The 9,711-nt window shown below is 32.9% G+C and overlaps 1 long non-coding RNA gene and 1 pseudogene across 2 annotated transcripts; one reads left to right on the top strand and one right to left on the bottom strand.

Annotated features, from left to right (window-relative positions):
- Nucleotides 1-128: 128 nt before the first annotated feature.
- On the bottom strand, nucleotides 129-5,253 carry LOC116343764 (annotated as a pseudogene).
- Nucleotides 5,254-5,969: 716 nt separating this feature from the next.
- On the top strand, nucleotides 5,970-7,515 carry LOC116343765. Of its 2 annotated transcripts, none has more exons than XR_004201354.1 (4): nucleotides 5,970-6,839; nucleotides 6,911-6,992; nucleotides 7,045-7,138; nucleotides 7,235-7,515. It is a non-coding gene; the product is annotated as an uncharacterized LOC116343765 (long non-coding RNA). The 2 variants fall into 2 exon arrangements; XR_004201355.1 differs by having other exon boundaries at nucleotides 7,059-7,138.
- The last annotated feature ends 2,196 nt before the right edge of the window (nucleotides 7,516-9,711 follow it).

Below are 9,711 nucleotides of genomic sequence, written 5' to 3' on the forward strand. Positions count from 1 at the left end.
CGTTAGTCGTACGTTGACGTCTGCACTTTATTTGACAGTTCTGCAATTTTACCAAGCGGGTGATTTAAATTAAATAACATGACGGTTTTTTTTGTGTTACACGAAGTATTGGTACATGTAACGTTTTTATTCATTTTTTAATTTTTTTTGCCTTTTTTTGTTTTGGTGGTTAATATGGTGTAAATCACACCGTGTGATTATTATCGCATGTGCATAAAACAAATTGATGTGTTAGTTATTTAAAGTATAATATGTGATTAAAATTTTCTGATAATATGGATAATATAAGTGTTTATGGGTATTGATATTTTTTTTCATTCAAAGATTGCAAATCTTTCATCCATTTTGTTCAGACAAAGAACATTGAATGACCATTTTTGATATTGGCTTTGACTTTGCGGATTGCATTTTCGTTCTGCAAATTGTCCAATTTCACATCTTGATGCTCAATGTGAACACGACCACGTTTGGCTGCGTGATGAGCATAGTACGTCGGGGTGGGACTGTTTTGTATGCAAAAAAAGGAAATAGAAATTATTATTAAAAGAAAGAGACGTTGGATGTATACTCAAGTACTTACTATGAAACAGCGCGATTGCATCGTGTATACAAATAACAAAGCTAAAAAAGGAGAAAAGAAATGGCATTATGGTTCGTAAGCAGTCATTGCAATGGTATTTAATATTTACGTGATTGGTGAGTTCTTGCAGCTCATTATTTGTATGATTTCCCTGGTCTAAGAGAATACAGTATTTTGTTGGCCTGGCAACACCTTGTATTGATTGATGCGAAACCAGAAAGAAATCATTTTGATTCGGGCGAGTGATAGTTGTATCGACGATAGTTCCAGGTGGCACATTATTATTTCTATCTTCATCCACCTTTAAAATTTTAGTCTCTTTGCATGGAAATAGGCGAGTATGGTGGCGCTTTTGCACAATGATTATAGTCATTTTCACTTGTTCCTCGTATCCGGGTTGAATTTCAGCACATGCCAAAGACATGTCATTTCTTTCAATAGCCATCACCTGAGCGAATTGACTCTCGGACACTCCATCCCGATAATAAAAAATTTTCTCCGGCAAATCGCCATTTTTTTCCATGTAGAACTTCAAATGACTTTTCATTATCTCCTTGAAATTTTCAATGATTTCCATTTTCGACGGCTGAAAATAATGTTCAGCTTTGTAATTGAATCCGTGTTTATCGAACGACGAGACAACTCCCACAACACTATGAAAGTAACATGAATTTTTTAAATCAAAAAAGAAAAAATACAATGAATAGATTTTACTATACCTTGGAATCATGCGTTGATCTGGACTGGGGTGGGTCACATCGGCACCAACAAACATGCATCGTTTTCCTTGAATTACTGGAGATACTTCTAGTTTGTGATTCGTTCCATTTAGCTTAGCATTCACTTTGAGAATAATGTTGCCAATCGTAGACGAATCGTTTGCTTTCTTTTCAAGTGTTTTAGCCTTAACGCATTGCGTTAAAACACCAATTTCGCCTCTTATCTTGTATTCTGCAATTTGCTTTATACAGGAATAAACTGCACCACTATCGGGCACGACACAAAAAAGAACACGAACTGTATTCTCTTTGGCGATTGCTTCGAATTCGGTTTGTAGTTTTTGTTCTTGCTGTTTTGAAACTGTTAGAAATAAAATCAAGTTAGTATTATGCACGCACACATTAGATTTATATGTTGTACCTTTACCAAATCTGTCGCCCATTTCAATCGTTTTATTGTAGATCGGTATTTGAATTAAATCTAAACCTTTCTTCTGGCTTTCTTTGTACAACTGAAATAGTATAATTTTATGTTGAAAATGCTAAAAAAGTTCGGATAAAATTATATTAAATTACCATTCTAGTGAAATCATTTAAATCAATTGATTTTGTTCGAACACTGGTGTTTAAAATTCCCCAATTTAATGCATCACCAGATTGCTCTGTATGCAAGAATATTTTATTATCGGCCTTCCATGCTCCTTTAATTGGTTTCTGCTTGCCGTTTTTATATTCAATCATTGGCGGATGTAATTGTCTTGCCGGTACTTTTTCGAATTGATCACCAATATTTAGTCCAAAACCTTGAATAGTTTCAGATCCATTATGATTAATGGCACTGTTTAAATCCATGATTCTCTTCTTTCTTGTGTTTGTATCGGTGGCAGCATGGCCGATCATATTTGATGTCTGTTTTTCCGTACATTTTTTGTTGGTCGCCTAAGAAACGAATTTAATTGGATATTTAGAGATCCAGAAATGCATGGCTTAAACACGAAAAAAATACCTGTTCGGGAATGGAACAAAATTCCATCGGTACGGTTATATTGCTATTTTGACTTCCAATACGAAGACATGGCAATTCAGTGTACTTGATCTGTATGCCTCTTTCGTTGAAATATTTTTGAACGGTTGTTCGGACGCCATTAGAATCGAAATATACGTCTTTAGGTTTATTTTCAATTTCAAGAAATTTTCGAACCGACTTGATATCCGTTCCAGGTTGATTATAACAAATATCCAATCCTGATAGATGCCTTTGTAATGCATCTCGAAAATATTTCAGCCATGGATTATTCAAATAGTCTTGCTTATATCGTAAATCAATTGCGAAGTCTTTCAACAAGTCAATCAAACTCGAATAACGTTTGGCTATGGCCTTGTGCGCCACATCGACGTTCAAAAATAGTTCGTCCCCAAGCACTAAACTCTGGAACAAACCAAATCGGAGCTCGCATCCTTCCCCCAAATATAGATCTTTGCGTATTGTTCCAGCGCATGTTTGTTGAAAAAAATCACGGGGTAAGATAAATCATACCAAACTTTAGATGTTCTTGACGGAATGCACTCTGCAAAATATTAATGATTTTTTTTATATATAATTTATGATTGCTGTATGTGATGAAACCATGTACATAAATTGATTCAAAGTAAAATCACCTTTAGAATGATATCCAAGCCTTGTACAGTTGATGTGTCGCTGATGCTTTTTTGTGTTGCGTATCTATATTATGCGAAAATGAGAAAATAATATACCGAATGATACAATAATACTGAAAGTCGTTGATACTTACTGCATCAATGGAAATTTAAATGGAATTTCAAAATTTGTAACAGCCTCTTGAATAGTTACATCGAAATGTAACTCTTTGCCGGTTTCAGGATGAATAATCTGTATACTTTGTTGTAATCCATCAATCTTGAGCTTCTGAGTAGCGTATGCATTTTTCTTTCTATCAAAGGCGACATAAACGTTTGCGTCTGAGTAATTCGTTTCAAAGAACTTTTCGAATACCGACCAAAGAAGTTTTTTCGGTCGATCTGGACTAAACTCGATATCATAGTGATAGATGTTTTCAACGACCTTGTCGATTGATACTCTCACATAATTGGTTTCTACCAATCCCAGCGGGTCTCCATCAGATCCCTTTTCATTCGAAAAAACTTTCAACAATTCAATACCACTCTTTTCAATCTCTTCAATTGACGGAAGTACATATTCAGATGGCTTTGGTGATTTTTTTACGCCACCGCTTGTTGACGCTTCCGGCTTCTTCGACCGAGCACCTTGTTGTTGAGGCTGCACATTTTGCCGTTCTGTTTGTGGTCGACGTTGATCGTGGTGCTGCTGCTGCAATCCACGATTTTGTCGTTGACCGCTTTGTTGTTGAGTTAGCGGATTTGCACGCCATGTATTATTTGAAGATTGCTTATGAGCATTCGTCTCCATTTTATAATCTAAAATAATGAACAACAAACGATACGTACGTTTTTTGAATTAAAAAAATGGTTTTATTGCTCAAATTCTAATGATTTGCCACATTTTTATTATGGAGGAAGAAAACTAACCATCATTTCTTGGGCGTGTCGACCAGGCACCTTGTTGTTGAGATTGTACCCGTTTCTGTTCTGGTTGTGGTCGACGTTGTTGATCTTGATGTGGTTGTTGCACACCGCGATCTTGTCGCTGGCCGCCTTGCTGTTGAGCTGACGGAGTTACAGAAGATTGTTGCACAACATTCTTCCTTTTTTTGCAATCTAAACCGATACGTACATTTTTGAAAATAAAAAAGTATTTTGCGTTTATTTTTCGGCTAGAAATTGCTATGGCTAAATATTTTTTCTTTATAAAAGAAAACCTACCATCATTTCTTGGATTGGAGGCACCTTGTTGTTGAGGTTGTTGCTGCTCTGGTTGTGGTCGACGTTGTTGATCTTGGTGTTGTTGTTGTTGCACACCGCGCTCTTGTCGCTGGCCACCTTGCTGTTGAGTTGGCGGAGTTACAGGAGGATTTGAAGACTGCTGCGAAGCACTCTTGCTCTTTTTTGGATCTTAGAAATTATAAGATAAAGACTTGTGAATTTACTTCTCACTTTAAGATTTACTTGTTGATTATTTAACACCGTTATTCAAAGAAAAAAGACCGCAGAGAATATAAAAATAAAATAACAAAGGCAAAAAGTGTCCCCAATTTCGAAAACCAAAAGTAAATTCAATTTTGCAAATCACTTGAAATATTTAGGAACAGTGGTGAAATTACACACTTGGTATGAGTCATAGAACTACAATGGCATCAGCATCAATATATAATTGAAAAGTTGATACATATGTATAGAGCACACACATATAGCAACGCATATACGTATTTATAGAATTGAATTTTTTTTGCGAAACTGTGATAACAAATTTCTGCATACTACGGCGAAGCATACTTTGAAACAAAAATAATAGGATTTGAAACGCAATAAAATATTTCATCATATACTAAGGGTATTGCAGTATAATTGAATTGCCCATTGCGATTGAATTTCATCATGTTGTGAAATAGGTGTATTTTTCATACAAAAAAAATTGATATCATCTAAAATATCCAATTTTAGAGAAAAAATTAAGTTTAAACAAATAAATTTCACTGAGGATGTTTCAGGATATATATTTCACAATAACATGAAAAATTACAATAGATCAATTTAATAGAATCAAGGGAAACGAATTTAAAAAAAAAATCATCTTTTCTTACAATTTTTGCCACCCATTATTATCGATCAGTGGATCACACTTTTTCACTTAATTTGTTTAAGTTTTTAAATGTTTTTTAAACACCTTCTTTTCAACTCGAAAAAAAGCTAAGCGCACTGTTTGTAACGATACTTGCATTCGTACTAACGATTTTGATTGATGTGCACGAAACAATATATGTGAATACAGATAAAGTCGACGTAATGCATACGCTTGCTATGTGCTGCTGTCAAGAATATACTACACACAAATCATAACTAACCTCAATATGAACAAAAATTGACATAAAACTGAATTTATCCGAAGTCTCAACCGTTTTTGGGATAAATTTTAGTTCAGATTTTTTCCGCTCAAATATTTAAGTGCTTAACATATGAATGGGGTAGAATAAAAACTACTTCTCGAAAAATGTTTAAACACGAAACCTAAAAAAAACTTTCAATGAAAAGTGAATCAATTTTTTTTTGTCCAATTGAAGTGAACCAAAAAAAAATTGTTCAATAAAAGTGAACCCAAAAAAAAAATTCATTTTAGTGTATTTTACACTGAAAAAACCGAGTGAAATTTTTTTTTTGGTTCACTTTTATTGAACAAAATTTTCTTGATTCACTTCAATTGGACAAAAAAAAATTGATTCACTTTTTATTGAAATTTTTTTTAGGTTTCGTTTTAAAATAGCAATTTTTCGAGAAGTAGTTTTTATTCTACCTCATTCATATATCCCTTTGGCATTTGAGCGGAAAAAATGCATACTAAAATTTATCCCAAAACGGTTGAGACTTCGGATAAATTGAGTTTTATGTCAATTTTTGTTCATATTGAGGTTAGTTATCATTTGTGTGTAGAAGCTCAAACAAACACCATATTCGATAAGTCATTGCGTATTGTTGCGGTGCCGTATTGCCTGCAGTATTCATATGAAACCATTTCAAATACGTTTTCATATTCTTGCGAGATGAAAGAAAAAACGCTCTCATTAGCGTTGTCTTTTGACATATTTTATTAGTTTTTATATTGTAATTTTTAATTGGTAACAATGGAAATGTTCAAATAAATAATTTACAGTGCTCAACTGTCTGTTCATCGTTTATTAAATGCAAAAGGATTATGTGTACTCAAAATATATGTCAATAGGAATAACCAACAGGTGGATTGCAAAACGCTGCTTAACAAAATGGTATATACCATAGTGACGGCCTTCTAGATTGGGATTTCGTATATATATAGCGAGTCGACTTTTCGCCACACTAACCTCCCATGTGATAGCGTAGCACGAACAACGTTATCAATAGTTCACAAGGAAATAGATTCACACAAAGAAAATTGGACTAGCCTGAGTCTTCAAACTACTCTTTCAAGTGGGAGTGCTGGACTCATCTTTTTTGCATTATATATATAAGCAAAACATAAATAAATAAGAGGAAGTATTTTTTTGATTGGGCTACGACTACTACGGCACTATTCGATCAACTGAGTTAAGCTGCACAAGCTTTGGTCAGGAGATAAATGGGTGACCGTTTAGAATATCGTATGTAGTCGTAAAATACTGTGTCAACCGTCTCTGTGTACAACAAAGGTATGGATTTCAGCACAGACGCGTAAAATAGAAATCCAATGCCATATAGAATATGGCAAAATCATAAAAAAATGTAGGATACAATCGGCTGATCACCGATTCATCTGAATTCACTGATCAACAGAAACCAGAAAGATAAGAATTCTTATCTGAAGGCCCTATGCTCCACTAGGAGTTATAGGAAATAAAAAAAGGAATGAACCTATACCAGAATCGAATGACTTGGTATATATTTAATTTCTCTTCTAAAAATGACATCAGGAATATATTGGTGATATTTCTTTTGAAATTTTTAGGGACAAATTGGCAAAAAAACAACAGAAGCAATGAAAAATCGATATGGCAGTGATTATACCTGTGAAAATTCTTACGACGATTGTGAGTCTTATTTTTTAATTTAAGATGATAACTTAATCTTTAGTTTAACCAGATTTTTCTATATAGATGTTTCGTCTGGCGAAAGTATAGACTGGGTCTATGGCGTTAAAAAGGTTCCACTTATACGATTGAACTACGCGATAAAGGTAAGTTATTAATTTTCCGAATGAAAAATAAATTGTTGCAAGAATTTATGTATTCAATGTTAAAATTTGGTTGGTTATAAATTCCTTAATTTGTAGGTGAACATGCTTTCATTTTACCTGCTGATCAAATCATTCCAAATGCCTTGGAAGTTCTAGACGGCCAAAAAGCAATGGTGAATGAAGCCAAATCATTGAACTACTTGTGAGCCTATTCGTCACATTTAACAAGAAGTCTTCTTCAAAACTTTTCAGTTCATTCAATTTTACCATTAAGAAAATATTGACTATTTTGTCAAAATTTATAATAAAAATAGAATTAAGTTATAGTAACACACTGTTTTGATTTTCTGAGAAAAAAAAATCTTTTTGAAAACGTCTTTTGCTGAGTTTTTTTTGTCCAAGTGGCGCACAACTAATCTATTAAAGGTCCCTATAAAACACCAATATTTTTTGAAGTCCCAAACACAGTTATTAATGAGTGCTATATTTGATCAATTCTACCTCGTAAACGATAAAAAATGTTCGTCTCAATAAGAGCTACAACTTTGCCAAAGGAAGTAATTGAATAATATAAAATAAAGCAGCGAAAATATATTATGTATCAAAACAAAACAAACGCCTACTATCCTAGGGGATATCCATGCGAATTAGAATTAGCACATTAGCAAAAAAATAGGGAAATTTACATGAAGAAAATAGCAAAATTAGCAATAAATAGCAGAATTAGCACTGTACACGTATATACTTTAGTAAGCATTTATTCTTGAATATATTGAAATAATTAATTAAAATAAAATTCACAAAACAAACGAATTGAATAGTGTTGAACTAAAATGTATCAAAATATGTAGTTAAATACGCTTTTTCTCATTTTTAAATAAAAATATATTCAATGGCACGTAACCAAGCACGTTTCATCTGTATTAACTACAATTTACGAATTGCAATCGGAAATGTAGATTTGATGACAGATTTCTTACTGAAAACGTATACGCTAGTGCCTGCTTCAAATATACACGTTGAAAGTGTCAACTTGAAACATTTACGTAAACACATTTCAGTTATTACGTTGACGTACTAGAGAAATTAGCAAAAAATAGCAGTATTAGAACAAACTAGTAGAAATACTAGCAGAATTAGTGAAAACTAGAGAGAAATAGCGTTTATTATTATAAATTATTCGATCTGCAATTCACGGTTATCCCCTAGCTACTATCTTATCAATACTACTTTGAAACCGAAAAGCACACTCAAAACTCCAATTTAAATAACGTTTATGAAGCTCGACTGTGAAAGCCAAATGCGTAACATTTGCCGATTTTCTGGGGGTTTTCAATTATTCTTTCGAATTTGTTTTATTTTAACGAGTTCTCTTTTTTAAGTACAATATAGTATAAAATTTCTATTATTTCCAGTACGCTTGACGTTCCATCTCAAACGTATAATATAAATTGGTGAGTGTTTTCACGTTTTTGTCGTGGACTTATTGTGTAATGCTACCGATACATTTCTCTTTAGTTTCTTACTATCACTATGGAAAATATAAAATATTAGAACAAACTTTACTCAATAGTAACTCTCTTAAACAAGAAGGTCATTAACTTACTAACGGTAAGAATTACAAATGAAAAAATGGCAATTCCACGCATGTTTTTGTATTTATTAAATACCACGTTCTTAAATAAAAATAAGAAACCCAAAAAAGAAGAGCTATGAACGAATGAATAATAATATTTATATGCATATGATGTCATTTGTTTTGTGTTTAACTGTTTAATTTTTCTCTATTGACTTTGGTGCGTCGTATGAATGTTACCATCATAAGTAAAACGAATAAATGAATTTTATTTTATAACTTTATAGCATTATTGTTGTCATTGTGTAGCTCGATTTCACTTTATTGCCCTGAACCTTAATTTTCATTGTTTTAACGGAAAAAAATCGCTTGTTCAAAAAAGCGGAAATTACAAGAAATAATATGGATCTTGGCAAAAATTAGAGACGCAATTCTTACCATTCAAACACATCCACATAATAGCTAGATGTCACTAATGAGTACTTTGCAGCAATCAAGTTCAATTAGGTGTATGTCATTTGGTATGTGCAATGACAATGAGTCAGTATAATCAGAAAGGACACTTTGCAATATCCCAATTACAAAAATATTTGTATATAAGGGCCTGCATTTGCATAGATTTCATCAGTCTAGTTTCAAAACTACTTTAGCACAGCCTAGTTGCAAACAGTCAATTCAAAAAAGTTTTCAAAGTAAAATTGCATTAAAACATTTTCGCCAACGAAAACCAATATTTCAATATTTTTTTTTTTGTGAATTGTAAATTTATCATTCAAATAAACTATTTTATTTCTCTTGTGCTTTGCAATGGAATGGAAAAGAATTCAAATGAAGAGAAAAACAACGAGATCTCAGTTACATCCACCTTCAAATGTGGCTAAAATCGATTCATCCGAAGAGTCAATCAGAAGAGGGATGAAATTCATACTTAATCCGCACTGTTGGCTCAAAGTGTTTGAACATTTGTCAATCGAAGAATTGCACTCATTCTGCAAAT

The sequence above is a fragment of the Contarinia nasturtii genome, unplaced genomic scaffold, assembly GCF_009176525.2.
Source record: "Contarinia nasturtii isolate CC-2019 unplaced genomic scaffold, AAFC_CNas_1.1 Cnas_scaffold_1037, whole genome shotgun sequence".
Classification (NCBI taxonomy): domain Eukaryota; kingdom Metazoa; phylum Arthropoda; class Insecta; order Diptera; family Cecidomyiidae; genus Contarinia; species Contarinia nasturtii.